Source organism: Rousettus aegyptiacus, unplaced genomic scaffold (genome assembly GCF_014176215.1).
Source record: "Rousettus aegyptiacus isolate mRouAeg1 unplaced genomic scaffold, mRouAeg1.p scaffold_m13_p_12, whole genome shotgun sequence".
NCBI lineage: Eukaryota > Metazoa > Chordata > Mammalia > Chiroptera > Pteropodidae > Rousettus > Rousettus aegyptiacus.
In genome coordinates this window covers 19873817-19888610 of record NW_023416287.1, presented here as the reverse complement: position 1 = coordinate 19888610, position 14794 = coordinate 19873817, and the positions used below count along the sequence as shown (strand labels likewise).

The 14794-nt window shown below is 48.3% G+C and overlaps 1 pseudogene; it reads left to right on the top strand.

Annotated features, from left to right (window-relative positions):
- The first annotated feature begins 3955 nt into the window (after positions 1-3955).
- LOC118610217 lies at positions 3956-4074 on the top strand (annotated as a pseudogene).
- Positions 4075-14794: the final 10720 nt, after the last annotated feature.

The following is a 14794-nucleotide window of genomic DNA, read 5'->3' as shown; positions in this document are numbered from 1 at the left end:
GCATTGTTCACGGAAGCCAAGAGGCGGAAACAACCTACATGTCCATCGATGGATGAATGGATAAAGAAAATGTGGTATATACATAAAAAGGAATGTTATTCAGCCATGAAAAAGGAAATTCTGCCATATGCTAAAACATGGGTGAAACTTGAGTACATTATGCTAAATAAAAAAAAAAGGCAGAAGGACAATACTGAATGAATTCTCTTGTATGAAGTGTCTAAACTAGTCAAACTCATAGAAACAGGAAGTAAAATGGTTGTTGCAAGGGGCTGGAGAGAGGCGGAAAGAGAGAGTTGTAGTTTAATAGGTATAGAGTTTCAGTTATACAGAAAAAATTGTACATTTACTTAACAATACTGTACCGCACACTTAAGATTTTGTTACGAGGGCAGATTTCTTGTCACATGTTTTTTTTACCACATACATAAAAATATCCTTTGGAAAGGACATTAAAACACCAAAAATTAGGAAGGCCATCATCTCAGAATAAAGAATAGTCCTTCAAATTAAATAGCTTCAGTTCTGCGGGGGGAATGTTAACCACAGTGTGTGTCTCTGCCTTTTGCTCTCTTTCCCTTTCCTCTTCTCTAAATTTTCATCACATGAGGCCTTGTCCTTGCAAGTCCAGGGGAGATAGCCATGGACTCTTCCTCCTCTGACTACCTCTCCTCCCTCCCCTTCTTCCCCCAAGTCCATAGTATTTTGCACACACGGTTCCAGAAAACTGCTTCTCTCACGGACTTGTCCTGCTGTCTTCCCACTGGACCACGAGCTCCAGAGAGCTGGGCATGTCCCACCCTTCTGTACCCCCAATCTAACCAGAACGAGTGCTATAGAGCTAGCCTAGCACATATTGTTGGGAGGGAAATGAGTTCTGAGATGTGGGGAGACCCATGGAGCCTGGGCATTGGGCCTGGGAGACCCAGAAGGATTTGAGAAGGAGATGAATGGAAACAGCAAAAAACAACAAGGCTGAAAAGGAGTGTCCATAAGAAGCCCCACACCACCGCCCAGCCGCAAGACCCCTCTGTAGTGTGGGACAGGTATCTCTCTGTCCCACCTCACAGCTTGGGGGTAGGATGGAGAGAAGGAGAAGGGAGGGAGGTGGGGAGAAGTTCTGGAAAGATTTTCTCCTGATAGGACCAGGGCTGGGACAAATGACAGGAAGAGGCTAAGCTGGGCTCTCAGAACCAGGGACAAGCTGGGAGTTAGGAGGCCCGCAGCCTCTCCCGGGACAGTGCACTTGCCCCCCTCTCATTCCCCTCATCGCCAGCCCAAGATGTCTCAGCCCCACCAGCCAACCACAGGGAGAGCAAAGGGAGGAAGTGGCCGGCTTCAGGCCTAGCTGCCGGAGGTGGGCTCAACGGCCACACACTCCCCACATCTGGGGAACCCCAGCCACCACAGATCCTGTGGGCCCAGAGGCCCAAGTAGGGCCCGTGAGGAACAGGGAGACTTAGCAGCTTCAGAAACACACAGTGATATTTCTGCTCCATCTTTCAGTCGGCCACCCCCACGGTCACCTGTACTCTCAGGATACGGACGCTGTGCTTGGCCAACTGCAGGCACACACACACCCCTACCACCACCCTGCACTCATCTGTACCTCTTGCCCCGGCCATCTGGCTCCATTTGCAATTTCACATTTATCTGTGAGATTCTTCAGCTACAAAGGGACACATTTGCTTTTGCTCATTGTGGTGTCCCCAACACAAAGAGGAGTCCCTGGCCACGGTAGCCACTCGGAGCTGCTTGTTGGTGGAATGACTGAAGAAGCTGGAGAGGGCACTGAGGAAGTGGGGGCAGCAAGGGTTTGGGGATCAGATAGGTTTGGGGAGCGAAGCTGGCTGAGACCTACTAGCTGTGTGACCTTGGGCAGGTCACTGCCTGGCAAGCCTTTCCCAGCAGGTGTCTCTTCCAGCCTTGGTCAGCTCTGCAGGAGATGGGTCTGACCACGCCCCCCGCTATAAGTGCAAAGCTGGGTCCATGCTCTTTAGAGAAGACTGGCTCCCTGTCGTATTGTTTTGTTTTGTTTTGTTTTGTTTTGTTTTGTTTTAACCCAGCCCTTTCGTTTTATGGAAAGGACAGTGCGGGGAAGGGATCCATCCAGCCTCATCTTGGCATTTATGTTTTAAAAAGCCACAAAGGAAGTGCAAATTGGTGCAAATTTTTTGGAAAGAGGCTTAGATGCAACCTCCCTACGTGGACAATGTTCATGTCCACAAATCCAGCCCTTTTCTTCTAGGAATTTTTCCTACAGAGAATATGTTGTATTTTGGTTTATTAGTTTGCTACTCAGGAAAAAAAGTACAGAGCATTATTTCAAACAGGGGGAGGGAGTGGGAACAAGTGGAAAACGTTCAGTACTTTTAGAACCAACCACTAGGAGGCGCCTTTAGGTCAGGGCCACCGTCAGGTTAGCCCGGAGCACCTGGATTTAAATGACAAAAACAGATGACTTTACCTAGTCCTTCTCAAAGGACCTGCCAGTCTTTTACTTCTTCTCTCTTGAAGCTTCTGTTATAGACAATATCTACATGTTTCACATCCTTGCTGCCCATTCTCACAATGCCCCTTACCAAAAAAAAAAAAAAAAAAAAAAAAGACAATTCTAACTCTTATTAAATTCGTATATTGTTCTGCTGGGCTCACTTCTGTCCAGTTCTTCATCTCTCAAAGCTCCTTGGTCAGAATTTCGTTCGTTAGAATTTGGAACTTGACTCGCACAATGTTTTTTGTGGGCTTCTTATTATTCCTATGAACGGGTGGGGAAACCGAGGCCCTCCGCAGCCAAGGCCATAAAAAGGCATTGGCAGAAATGAGAGGACCTGGGGTCCCACAGTAAATGGATTGAGCCCTGACCTCGGGCTTTGACCTCAGGCGTTGAGAGTGAGCTCAAGCCTCTCACCTCTTCTGCTGCCTCCTGGGCTCTCTGCACTTTCACCTATTTGCATGTTTCTAATGCAATCTCTCCATCTCATTTCCTGTGAGCCTGCCACTTATTCTTTTCCCTGGGGCCCCTGTCTGTGTATCCTCTGGCTACTTCGGTTCGGGGCCCTCCAGGTGGGCCAGTCTGCTCCCTACCCACACAGACCACAGTGTCTCCACCTCAAGGAGTCCAGGCAAGTGTTCCTCACCTCCACTCGAGGGACCTAGAAGATGTCATCAGTCAACGGGTTCCTTCCTAGCTTATATCCTCTGCTAAAAGCCCAACCATGGCATGGCCAGGACGGTGACACTCAGAGCAGAGCAGGGGCTGGCCTAATGCTAGTGAACCGCGAGGACCTGCAGCTTGTCCTGACAATCAGTCTGACCCCCAACCCAGCGACAGGAAGTGGGGCCCTCTCCTCACAGGACCCAATCTCCCACAAGACACGTACGTTTCTAGGTTTTCCTCCTGCTCCCTGTAGCGCCTTCCCTGCCGGGCAAGGCCGGGCTGCTCTGATGTGAGGACATACACTGCATTCGCTTTTAAATCACATTGTGCATCAGCGCAAGCCCCGAGATGCACGGGGACACTCTGGGTACTGGGATGCTTCTCTCTGGGCTTCGGTTCCCAGTCTGGAGGACCGGCGTGCCCTTCCCGGCTCAGGCATGCTGCACTTGTCCCTTCTTTATCGGAAAGAGACTTAGATGTAACCTGCCTACATATAAAATGCTTTTCATTTAGCTATTCAAGGAGGAGAAAAGAATAAAAAAGAATCTTTTTCCTGGCTTCCTGGCTGTTTATAGTGACAGTTCACGAGGAACAGGCTTTTGAGCTGACAAAACTGCATTCTCGAAGGGGCGAGACGTGGATGGGAAGAAGGGAAAGAAGAAAGAGGCTGTGACAGGCTCTAGTCTGCTCTCCTGCCTTCCTCTCTCCTCACCCCTCGTGGATGACAGGAAGGTCTTTTGACAACACAATTCTGGTCCTGGTGGTGTGGTCTCATTTAAAATTCTTCCAGCCCTAGTCTATGGCCATGCCACCCTGAACACGCCCGATCTCGTCTGATCTCGGAAGCTAAGCAGGGTCAGGACTGGTTCGTACTTGGATGGGAGACCACCTGGGCATACTAGGTGCTGTAGGCTTTTAAACAAACAAACAAACAAACAAATAAATATAATTCTTTCAGCCTTCCCAACCTCCAGGAGCAGCACTTGGTGTGGTGAGCAAGGCCCCGTGGGATCTGGCACACCTGTTCATTCATTCACTCATTCATTCAATAATCATTTATTCAGTGCCAAGCTCTGAGCTAGGGAAAGACAACAAAAGGAGTAACATATACACCTACTGTTGTACCTGATGTCGAGTGTCATAAAGAACAGTGGAGAATGGAAGGGAAGGCCTCTCAGGAGATGACACCCATGCTGAGACCTGACAGAGGAGGAGTAGGCCTGGGAGGCCACGGGAGGCCAGAGCAGCAGAGGGAGTGATGTGGAGGCTGGCAAGACCCGAGGCGAGAGGAGAAGCAGGGCCTGGACCGTGCAGGCCTGCCTGACAGATGGGGAAACTGAGGCATGGAACCAGGGGACTCGCATATGGCCCTGCAGGCAGTTAGATGCTCCTTTCCTACGTGTCCCCGCCCAGGACACCTGGTCCTTTGTTCAAATGCTTCTGAATCACTAGTGCGAGTGACGTGTCCAGCCTGTGGTTTCCCAGGGCAGGGGCCGCATCACGTCTATTTCAGGGGCCCAGTGCATGGCGTGTAGCAGGTGCTCAGTAAGCACTATTTAATTGGATCCAGGTGTCTCCAGTGCCTGGAAAATGGTAGCGCCTCAGACAGCATGTAGCTCAACTAACACTGCCCTAGGCCACATGGCTCCCCGAATGTAACCCAACAGGCAGAGTCAAATCTACAGCAGTTGCATCTCAAACCCACAGCCTTTTCTGGCCCTCAGTACAACCCACTGATTAGAAATGCTGGATTTGGCTCTGCTGAGAGCATCTCTTGCCCACAAAGAGCTCTGAACCCAGCTCCTTACATTGGCTTCATCTCTAGTTTATATCTGTCTCAAGTGCTGTACTAGCTCAAACATCAATGGCAGAAGCTTGCAGAGCTGCATTTCAGGGTGTCTTTGGTAATTTCAAGGATATTACTTAGCTGGCCCTCCTATTTATGACATCTGGGCCCGGGGAAGAAAACCTCACCCCTGAGCATGTATCCAGCAACCACATATCAAGACCTCCTAGGTTTGGGGCCTTCTAGAAAGCTAAGCTTGGGGAGGCGCAATGAGGAGTGGCTCTGGGCCTCCTTCTGGGCCAGTTTATCAGCTCTCACAGAGAAACAGAAACCACCAGCCCAGGATGTGGCAGGTGTAAGTAGAAGAGGAAGTGCATGATCTGCATCCTGGCTCCTTCTCATGCAGTCTGGGCGGCACTCCACTTCTCCTGCTGCTACAGGGTTTCTGAAATGACCACATCTCCCCCAGGCTCCCAAGAGGAACCTGAGCAGAGGGTAGAGGCAGCGCAGAGTAGTACACTGGGGTTTTGAAGCAGGGAGAGGAGCCCTGCCTCACTTAGTCCACCTGCTAAGATTTTCGAAAGATCCTCTCGATGATAAGTTAGGGCGTCAGCTGTGGGGTGGACAGCTCTAGATGTGTAAAGAAGCAAGATACAGTACAGGTGCTCAGATGGATGTCCCATCTGGGTACTGTCAGGGGACAAAGGGGATGGTCGCCTTCACAGGCGGCAGTGTCTAACATAATACAAGAAGTGGGCTGGGTGAGGTGTAAAGCCAACGACACTAAGCCACCATAGCAATGATGGTGGTCACTGACTGGCTCACTGTGGCTTCATGAATTCCTCCAACAGCCCCAGAGTCAGCATTGCTCCCATTTCAGAGACTGGGAAACAGGCATGGAGAGGTGAGTGACTTGCCCACAGGCCCCTAGGCAGTGAGGGTAGGTCTGGAAGGAGGAAGCCGGCATGCTGGTTCCATGGTAACACTGACAGGGGCTTCTAGGAACCTGGTGTGTTTGAACTTGCCAGCTCGTTCCATCTTATTTCCGGCATCACCAGCCACCCTTGCTACTTCAGGCCCCTCTCAGCTAGCAGGATGGGGCCTCTTCCCAGGGGTATGGCACAAAGACCAGGACAAGGGGGCAGGCCAGACTTGGCCTTCAGATAAGACTGGAAGGAGAAGAACTTGACCCAGATGCTCCTCAACAATTAGATTTTCTAGGCCCCCCAGAGACTGCCTCCTCCCCCTGCTCCAATCACTTGCAGTTGCCTGTAAATTGCTTCCAAGTGTTGATAATTACAGTAGGCCCAATCTAATCAACACCTGAGATGGAGGAAACTGGGTGTCCCAGAACACTTAGCATCCTCATCTCCCCCTGAGCCCTTAGGACAGGCAGAACGTGGGTCATGGACATGTTTTCTGAGGCCTGGGCAGGCCAGTGACTTTCCCAAGGTCACACAGACCCTTCCGGGCAAAGCTGGGCTTAGGGCTTGGCTTTCATTTACCAGCAGCACCTCTCCTGTTCTGAGCTGAGCGAGCCTTGGAGGGCAAGTGGAAGACCCACAGGAAGGTGTTCTGGTAGTGACAGCCAGTCAGGACTCTCAGGCAAGCCAGCGTCCAGCTCCCTTCAAAGCTCTGGGCCTCGGTGAGGTGATTTCAGAAGGAAAACATTGGCGCTAGTGGAGATCTCAGAAGCAGCTAGTTTAAACCTTTCCTAGTAAAGATAGGGTAATGAAAAAGCAGAGAAAGAGCACAGTTTGCCCAAGATCATGCAGCAGGTAGACTCAAGCTCTCGACACCCCCACCCCACGTTTCTTCTGGCACGTAGTAAGAGGGGCTCTTGCTCCAAATTCACCATAGGCTTCCTCTCCAACAGGCAGGGGATGAAGTGTAAGGAATGGCTTCAGGGCTGGGCAGACTGAAACCTCACTCTCCTCCTTACCCGCTATGTAACTTTGGGCTGATGAATTCCTTTCTCTGAGCCTGTTTCCTCACCTATAAAATGAGGGAAATAATAACTGCTTCTAACATGACAGTAAGAACTCGATGAAATAACCTCTACACGGTGGAAAGCTTCTCCTGGGGAGAAGGACAGGCCTTCCCAGTGCCTAACAGGTAGTCAGGCATTCATTCCATAGGTTCCCTTCCCCTCTGCCTCTCTGATGGCAAATACACCCAAGCTAAGAGACGCACATCTTCTGCCCAGGCTTGGAGACAGGCTTGAAAATCCTCCCACGCTGGCCACAGCACAGGACTTCCCTGTGGAATGGTTTCTCTGGCCTGAGGGAGATGACAGAGGCAGCAGGAATTCCCTGGGGAGAGAGAGCCCAGGGGCCAGTGCATGGATGGAGAAGGCAGAATCCCTTCTCACTTCTGCCTCCCTGGTTCCTGAGAGCTCAGCCCCGCTCCCCAAGAGCCTCCTGGCTGCAGAGGCAGTGGGGGAGGAGGGGGTGCGGCAGGGGTTCTTGGAAAGCAGCCTTCACCCCCTCCCACAGACACAGGTCTGCTGAAGGCAGTGTCGGCATGAGGCCACGAGGCCGTGAGGTGCAGTGGAGCTGAAAGCTGCTGACAGCACGCCTCTGAGGAGGAGCATGGTGGGGAGTAGCAGGGAGAAGGAAAAGAAAGAGACGAAGGAGAGAGGCTGGATGGGTCCCGCACGCTCCCCTACAGCCCACCCTGGCCAAGCTGAGAAAAGCTCTGGGGGAGAAAAACCGCCAAAGATGCACAGCTGCCCTCCCCACCAGGCTGGAGCCCCTTCCTTCCCTGAGCCAGCTGCCCCAGGCAGATTAGTATTCGACTCCGGAAAAGCAGGCCCCACACACCAGCCCACGGGAGGCTGCCAGCTGAGTCAGCCTCTCTACCTGTCAGGAAATCATTCATAAAATATGACACCTTCCTAGCACCCCAGCCACTGTCCCCAGCCAGCTACATAAGCACATCGCCTGCCGCCCCCTCCCTCCTGCCTCTCCCCCAGCCACTTGACACTTTTCTTCTGGGATAAAGACGGATGAGACCACCGTGAAATAAGGCCGGCTCAGCCTCGGTAAATCAGTATTTACTGGTTGCCTGCCCTGGGGACAACAGCAGAGTCAAGAAGAGCAACGACTTCACTCAATTATGAACAAATGTCAGCGACAAGGCTTCCAAAAGGTTTTCACTGTCACAGCCATGCCAGTGGTGGACACTTTATCTTCAGTTTATGTACGGATAGCTAGAGGGTCCCAGGACACCTCGCTAGGCATAGGTCACTGGGCCAATTCTTTCACAAAGGAAAACGGAGGTCCACAGAGGGAAAGTGACTTGCCTCTGGTCACATATGAGTTCCAACCTGAAGCCCATGGCCCTGAAATGTAGATGATATTCCCTACCGTTTATTCCCTCCGTCCCTCAAACCCTGATATACTCTTTTGCCTAGGAGATAAAATGCAGGTTGTTCTCCTGCTGAAGAACTGAATTCCTGCATGTCTGGACCCTGCTAACCTCTGCCCTCATTACACTCCCTCCTGCTGACCTTCTCCAGACACTCTGGCTGGCCTCCTTGTTTCTCAGACACACCAAGCATGCCTCGGGGCCTTTGCACATGCCACACCTGTCTGCTTTCCATTCATTACACATCAGGCTTCTTATCATCCTGCAGGACTAGGTTCCTTGTCACCGCCTCAGAGAGACTTCTCTGACCACCATAAGAAGTCCCCCTCACCCATTACCTATCCTTGCGTGAAAACAGTTCCTATCCTAACTGACGTTACAAGTTAATTATGTATTTCTTTACCTACCTACTGTCTCCACGTGTAGAGTAAGCCCATGAGGTTGGTTTTGTTGATAGGGCATCCCCAAAGCCTAGAACATGCCTGGTGCAAAGCAGACCCTCAGTGAATATTTGTTATATGAAAACTGAATGACTTCGCATTGTGTATGATCAGAACTCCTCAGGCTGGCACTGAATCCCTCTATCCTCTGGGCACACCACCAAGTCGACCAGTTAAATGATTGAGCATGTCTTCTTCATTCATCGTTCTTATTTGATGTTCATGGAAGAGAGGCTCAGAAGAGCACTGGAGGGTGGAGCCCAGGAGTTTGGAGCCCAGATACAGGGTTACTCTGCACCACCCACCCAGGTAAGTACACTGACAGCTCGGTCTGTGGAAGGTGTATGAGAACATTTCTGCAAGACACTCCACAAACTGCTGTTATTTCTATTCTCTGCGCCTCCAAGAGTGGCAGAGCGTCATCAAACACTCGCTGCTTTGTGAGAAAGGTTTCAAGCTGCGTCTGGGTCACCCTTCTGATCAATGTGTAATCAGCATTTACCAAGCACCCACCAGGATTCAGGCTACGTTAGAAGCCAAGGCAAATATATCCAAATGATAGGATCAAGGGTTCTTAATATTACATGTACATCAAAGTCACCCAGGGTATCCGTTAAAAGCGCAGACGCCCTGATCCCTCCCCATTCCACCCCATGTCGATTTCACAGGTCTGGGCTGGGGTGAGATGCGTGCTCAGGGAGGCTCTGATGCACGCCACAGGCTGTCAGCGATTCCAAACCCTGGCCATGCCACGACACTACCTGAGGAGCTTCTAAAAACAGATGCTAGTCCCCTCTGCTACCTGAGATCCTACAACTAGTGTTTTTCAAACATTCCCCAAGTGATCCTGCAGTGTAGCCAGGGTTTAGAATCACTGCCCAGATGCTTATTTTCTAGACTATTCTAGCTGCTCCAAGTCAGAGGACCTGGATCATCTTGTGGAAGGTGGATATTCAGAGTCAAGGCCACCCAACTGCTGTCAACAGCACCGTTGGTGACCTTGACTGAGTGCTTATTATGGGCTGTGCTGGACTCATCCTCAGCCCTTGAGGCCTTCACTCCCACTCAAGCCGGGAAACAGCTAGGAGGAGGGCAAGACCAGAAGGCAGGGCACAGATGCTCCTGTCGCTCTCCTGCTTAAAGCCTGTCCGTGATTACTAAGGCTCGCCTGGCACAATCTGGCCTCTATCTTCCTGGCCGCCTCTTCTGCAGTTTCCCCCAACACTCACCTTGGCCTGCCTTCATCATCTTAATCTATGTCTAGTTCTTCCACAAACACCATGCCCCTTCCCACCTCCCTGCAAGGCAATGCTGTTCCCCCCAGGGGCACCATCACCCCATCTTGCCTGCTTGCCTTGCTCCTGCTGGCGCCTCGTCCCAGTCAGTCAGACACATTCCATCTGGGCTCCTACAGTGTGCCCCTCACACCTCCTCCAGTGGGCATCTGTCACACTGCCCTGAAGTCACTGTCCACCTCCCTGAGAGTAAGGCTGTGCATTCCCAGCATCTAACACAGGCATGTAGGAATCTCGGGGAGCAGAGGGTAAATGAGGGTAAGTTGTGTTTTCAGGTTACTTCGGCCGGATGCAAAAGACTTTTTAGAGAATGGAGAGCCTCAGTCAGGACAGTTAGAGAGGGGACTATTCAGTAGCAACCCAAGGACAAGAAGGTTGCCACAAGAATTGAAATTCAGGAATTGACAAGCTAAAAATTACCAAGAGATGCCTTACCGCTTGGTTAAAATCCAGATTCTAATGTATACCAGCTGTCAGCCTTGGGGCAAGCTCTTTGACTTCTCTGAGCCTCAGTTCCTTCATCTGTACAATGGCGATGATTATAGTTCTAACTCAAGGTTGCTAAAAGCAGTAAAATGAGCCAATGTATATAAGGCACTTAACACAGCACTTAACACAAGGACTCAGTAAATGTTGGCAATTACTATTGTTATTATTACTCCTGGAACACCTGTGCTAGAAGGCCTTTAGAGATCATCTTGACGAACTCCTGCGTTTTATAGCCAGGGAGCCAACGCAGAAAAGAGGACAGTCTCACTAGCACTTCTAGCTGGCCCTCACAAACCCAGAGCAGGACCAAGTCAACCGGGTCTCCATCAGGGCCACTGACAGGAGCTGGTGAGGGAGCTGCTGGGAATCAGCTGATGTGCTGGCAGGGTTCCAGCTTGGAGTTCCTAATGACTTGGAGCTTGTCAGAGTCCCAACATCTCGGCTCTGTTTCAAGCAAAATTGCTGAGCATATTTTAGGATCAGCAAAAACCCGCAATGCCATTGGCTGAGTACTTTCCCTCTCCTTGTTGAAGCCCAGGGGTATTTTCTAGGAAATTGAGTCCATCTGTTTCTGATTCATTTGTACTTAACTCATCACCAGGCTGTTTTGTAAGAGCCCTTTGATGTGAAAGCTGCCTTATTCCATAAGCCCCTCTAAGCCTTTATTTAGTCAACAGAAGGTAAACGAGTCTCTCCAAAGAGGCCAGAGGCAGCTTCTTGATCTCCCTCAACACATGGGCCATTCGAAAGGGAAGCTTTGCCCTGAGAGTCCCACTCTTGGGGCTTGTCAGGGCAAAGTGTCCACTCCCTGACTCTGGCACAGCCTATGCCTATAGCAAGGCCTCCCTGACCACTTGGCACCTCTCCTTGCCAGGCACTGTAACCCGGCGTCCTCCTCATCTACCTCTCACAGCCTGTCCACAGGGATTTATGATTTCCTGTGTGTTGTTCGAGTTTCCTGAAGTTGATTTCAAGTTCCTTGAGGATGAGAGGTCGAGTTCCTAATGCATTGTGCCCCCACCAGCCTGGCACCGTGGCTGCACACAGTCACAGAAACTGTTACTTCCCAACCAAAAACCCATGAAAAAGATCCAATCAGTATGAGGGTTCTCAAAGAGACAAGGGGTAGAACATTTAAAATGCGGGCTGCCATACACAGAGTAAGCAGCTCAGAGAACTATTGGTTGAACTGAATGTACCAGGGATGAAGGGCAGAATCTATTTCCTCTTTCCTCTGCCACCTGGACAAAGCACCCCACGAAGTCCCCAAACTGCCCTGTTTCATACAGCAAGATGAAAAAAAAAATCAGAGAGTACAAATGAAACTCTTCACTAAATTCAAGAGTGACTGAGTCAAAAGGTGCTCCTGAGGAAAGCTGGGATGTTTCAGGGGGTGCCCCAACTTCGGGTTGATTTCAAGGCTGCACGATCTAGAGGAATCTCTTTTAGAGGTATAATTTTGGTAGGGGCCCCCACTCGGCTGGTCATATTTTGTATGTATTAAAGATGTATATAGGAGTCTCTCAAAGGCAAGGGATGGTGTATGAAGCCCAGGTGTTCTCAAATTGGAGCATGCCTCAAAAATTATTCTCTAAGGGCTAGTTAACACAGATCACTGGGTCTCACTCCCAGAGTTCCCGACTCAGTAGGTCTAGAGTGGGGCCCCCAAAATTTGCATTTCTAACAAGTTCCCAGGTAATGCTGGTGCTGTTGTTCTAGAGACCGCACTTTGAGAATCACTGGTCTAGCCATTCATTTAGTCCTGAGGCGAAAACTTCAGAGGTGGGAGGTAGCTACCTACTAATTTTGTTTTATTTCCCTTTTTCTTCAAATACTGTGGCTTAGGACCAACAACCCAAAGATAGGTGATAGTGGCGAGGATGCACCACCCTGAAGCAGGCACTGAGCTTGGTACCCTACAGAGACCACCTCATTCAATCCTCACAATTACCCTGTGAGGTAGACTCTTCCTCCACTTTACAGGTGAACCTCATTGGTGCAGAGAAGTGAAGGAAAGTTCAAGGTCATACACAGCTTAGCTCTGGAGCTGGTGCACAGCAAGTGGTCAACATTCTCACCAAATGAGTGCATCTGTGAACACAGATGGTAAGGGGGGGATTTGAACCCAGATCTGACTTCAAAGCTCACATTCTACCATATTAGCAGGAAGCATTACAGCAGGTAATGCAAGCTCTGGGAAGGAAAGAACTAAAGCTTCTTTCTTTCTCTTTCTTTTCTTTCTCTTTTCTTTTTCTTTCTTCTTTTCCTTCTTCCCTTGCCTCCTCCCACCCCTTTTCCTTTTCTTTTTTTCCTCTTTGTCTCCTTTCCTTATGGATTTTATGAAAGTAGTGATATGACTAAAGCTGTTCTGAATCTAAAGTATTGTCAAGATGGGAGCAGCAATCAAAAGAAATGGTAAGGAGCTGGCTCCAGAGGGGCCTTGAGACAGAAGTGGGACCACCTACTGGAGGAATTAAAGGTGCCCAGGTATGGGCCCAGATCAGCCCTAGGGAATCATCAGAGCCTCATTAGAGACAAGGCATCTAGAAGTAATTCAGGAAGCTGGTGTGGAGGAAGTTTAGTTGTTTTGGCTGGAAAATGTTTTTTACAAAAAGATGTTCTTAGCAATCTGGTGGGGGGGGGGGGGTGGACAGGGAAAGGATTTGTTTTTACTTTTTTTTTCAATTCTGTTTGAATGTTTTATTGTGCACCTTTCACATATTATCGCTATAAATAGAGCACATTAATTTATACGTATATTGAAAAATTTGGATGCTACAGATAAGCAAAAGAAAAAATTAAAAATATGTAATTCCATGGCTGAGAAATAACCTCTGATAACAATTTCTTGTATATCCATTTTATCCACTTAATTTCTCTGTAAATATTTTTTACAAGAGTAGATTCACTTTAATCTTACTATCTTGTAAGCTGTTTTTTTTTTTTTTTGCTTTTACATCACGACCATGATCCTTTCATATTACCATCTTCTTCAATATTAGTTTCAATAGCTGCATGCTATTGTTAGATACCTATACCATAATATATATGTAACTAATGCCCTATTGCCCGATACGAGATGGTTTTCAATTATTTGCTAATATAAATTTTAGTTTATTTTGGACTAGTATATTTTATCATCATAGGTTTACCCATTATAAATCCCATTTGAATCGAGAGATTATATTTTAAGATTCCTCCTGCTTTACCATAGGGTAAAAAATAAAATATTCTTGGAAATGTTTCAGTGGGGGTTTGATTTTGTAATACTTTCTAATTTATGTAGGTTCCGTTAAGACCTTTCTAATTGAAATTTCATGGAATGTGGATTATATCTCAGTTACAAACAAACAAAACCCTTTCTAGGACATAATTACTGCCATGTGTCCTCATGCAAGTGTAACCCTTGGTGTGTCCTTTTTCTCAGACACTGGTACAACAACACCCAACTCTCAGGGTGCCCTGAGTTTCAAAACAAGATGATGTATGTGAAGAAATAAATGCCGGAAACTTTAGTGCTGTTCTTTATTCATAATTACCAAAGCAGGAAACAACCTTGTCCATTGGTGACCAGTAAACAGATAAAAAAACAAAAACAAACAACAAACACACAACTGGGATGTATCCACGCTATGGAATACAAGCTAGGCTTAAAAAGGAAAAACTACTGACATGTCAATAACATAGATGAATCTGAAAAACATCATGCTCAGTAGAGGAAGTGAGGCACAAAAGGCTATAAACTGAACGATTCCATTTGCACAACATTCTGGAAAAGGTAAACTGTGGAGACAGGAATCGGGTCACTGGTTGCCAGGACTGGGGGTGAGGGGAGAGGACTATAAAGGCTCATGAGGGAACTTTTTGGGGTGATGGATATATTTTATAACTTGATTGTGGTGGTGGTTACATGGTGGTTGACGTTTATCATAACTCATCGAACTGTACATTTAAAAAGGGTGAATTTCACCATATATAAATTGTGCCTTAATAAACTTGACTCCCCTCAAAAAAAAAAAAAAAAAAAAAAGCACACTGCTGTCCAAATACAAGATATTATCCATCAGACATTATCTGTAGCACTTTTTGCAGAAATTCTGAAATACCTTTTTAAAATATGACACATGTAAAAAAAAAAATACAGTCCAGAAAAGACCAAATACGCTCAGGAAAATATTTGTCATTCATTGGGTTATCTCCCTTTTGAAAAGTCCATTTTTACACTGCAGCAAATGCTGTGTGTGAGGCAGCTACC